This window comes from Silene latifolia, chromosome 6 (genome assembly GCF_048544455.1).
Source record: "Silene latifolia isolate original U9 population chromosome 6, ASM4854445v1, whole genome shotgun sequence".
In the NCBI taxonomy this organism is placed as follows: Eukaryota; Viridiplantae; Streptophyta; class Magnoliopsida; order Caryophyllales; family Caryophyllaceae; genus Silene; species Silene latifolia.
Window position 1 is genome coordinate 111,312,302 of NC_133531.1, and position 2,502 is coordinate 111,314,803.

General features: G+C 40.0%; 1 non-coding gene across 1 annotated transcript; it reads left to right on the forward strand.

The window, feature by feature from the left end:
• Positions 1-386: 386 nt before the first annotated feature.
• On the forward strand, positions 387-494 carry LOC141589254 (small nucleolar RNA R71). Its single transcript, XR_012520202.1, has one exon. It is a non-coding gene; the product is annotated as a small nucleolar RNA R71 (small nucleolar RNA).
• Positions 495-2,502: the final 2,008 nt, after the last annotated feature.

Sequence of the window (2,502 nt, forward strand, 5' to 3'; positions counted from 1 at the left end):
AAGCATTTACCTCTTCGATGGGGGCTCGGCAATGAGCGGCATAATGACCCGCACCTCCACAACCGTCACAAACAATGATTTGGCTTGTTGAAGACACAACATTGAGTTGTTGAGTGGAATCTTTAGCATCTCTTTCCGCCAATTGTTGTTGGAGCAAGGCAATTTGAGCTAGCAAAACGGAGTTGTTAGAGGATTCTTCTTTACGTTTGGGTGGCACAACTCGGGAATTGACATATTGGGCATCATGGACCGCCATAGATTCGATCGTGGCATGAGCAAGGTCGGTGTCAATTTGATCAAACCGCCCATTGTTGGCGGAATCAAGAATCCTTCGGGACTCGGCACAACATCCATTGTAGAATGTTATTGCTAGAAACCAATCATCTAGCCCATGATGTGGGCATTGCCTTTGAAGCTCTTTGTACCTCTCCCAAGCTTCATATAAGCTCTCACGAGCTTGTTGACGGAATCCGGTGATTTGGCTCCTTAAAGTTTGAGTTTTCTCCGGTGGAAAAAACTTTTGGTAAAAAACAAGAGCCAATGTCTCCCAATTGGTGATTCCCATGGCGGTGCGGTCAAGGCTATTGATCCAAAGCTTGGCTTGTCCTTCAAAGAGAAAGGGAAAAGTATTTCCCTTATTTGGGCTTGGGTGACGCCCGTTTGACGGATCATGGAGCAATAGTCACAAAAGTTTTGCACCTGCAAATTGGGATCCTCCAAAGGACTTCCTCCAAATTGTTTTCTCTCCAAAAGGCTAATGAAAGCCGGTTTGATCTCGAAGTCCGGCGCGGTGATTTGAGTGGTAGTGATTCCGGCCGGAAGCATGGCCGCGGTGGGCTTTGAATGATCGGAAAGTTTCACCATCTTTTTGGTAGTAGATGGTGGTGGTGGTGGAGTTAATGAACAAGAAACCTCCTCCTCTTCAAGAACCTCTAGATCGTCTAAGTAAGACTTTCTAGCACTTTCAACTTGTACGGGTGAGGTGGCTTCTTTCACTTCCTTCCAAAACCGTCGTCTTCTCCTAAAGGTTTTCTCGGGCTCGGAATCCGGTGAAAGCAATTCTCCACTACGAGAGGACCTGGGCATAAGACAACAATTTCTAGGAAAATGATAAGTAACGGTCTCAAGGAACAAGTGTTCCCCAAGACAAAGAAAAAACAAGATAAAAATCGACAATTCAATAAGCAATAAAACCGTTTCCCCGGCAACGGCGCCAAAATTTGATAGGCTTATCGCGTACCTATGCAAAGATAATTACCCTAGACAACAAGTTAATGTAGCTATAGGGGTCGAACACAAGGAAACGGGAATTACTTTGTGAATTGCTATGGGTAGATTTTTATCAAGGTCGATTACGATTTGGTTTGGTTTGGTTGTTTGGTGATTAATAACAATAATGATGTAAATTATATAATAAAAGAGAGTCTAAGGGGTTCGGGTCACACATGGAAAGATAAACATATGATCATGATAAACTTGGTACTAACAACATTGTCAATTGCTTAGGCTTAAAGATACCCATCTTACGATATTAGCATCAACCATAGACCGGGTCCTAGAGAAACTCTCGTCCATGACTAGGTCATCCTACTATGCATGCTTAGTCTAATTCAATTCCGTGCCTCTCGACTTATAGAACGAATAAACAAACTTAATCAATTGAATAGGGCCCTAAACAAAGATTAAACATTGTGGCACAAGCATGTGATAGAAGCAATATGAACAATATTATTATTAACTTATTTTATCATGTTACATATTTGATTATTGCATGGCTCCCCTAGCCCTTAGACCAAGAGAATTAGCTACTCATACTAAAATGTAAATTGCAAACTAAATTATAAGAAATGCTAAACATGGTTGTATGATTTATATGGATTTGATAATATAACATGTAAAAGGAATAATGCTAATGTAAAATGAAGTACTTAATTGTAAACTATGTGGTAACTAAATTAGTAATGTAAATTGCAAACTAGAAATAAGAATACCTTAATAGAGAATAACTTGTATAGAAGAACAAATTGTAACCAAATGCTTGAATGTATAAAATAACCAAATGTTTAAGAACCAAATGCTTAACGATATTGAAAACAAAATATGAAAACTAATGAGAGAATTATAAAGCTTGAGGCTATTCTAAGATGGAAATGGGACGTGAAATTGGATGCCTAATACCTCGGAACACCTCTCCTATTTATAGGAGAGGTAGGAGAAACGTAAACATTTGAGATGACTGTGGCCCCGATCGGGGTTGCATGGCCCCGATCGGGGTCGTGGTTATCCGGGCATTTTCACTTAATTCCTCTCTTAATTGCGTGAGGAATCCAAAGTTTATATTTTAATGCTCCTTAATCACCCGGGTAAATGCCTCATCTATGATCTTTAGAGCTCCCAATAAGCATCCTAAGCATGTTGGAATCTTATGCTTTCCACCTTGACTTGGATTTGATCATTGGGCCTTGACTTTGGTTGTTGACAATATTTGCATTATACAAAATA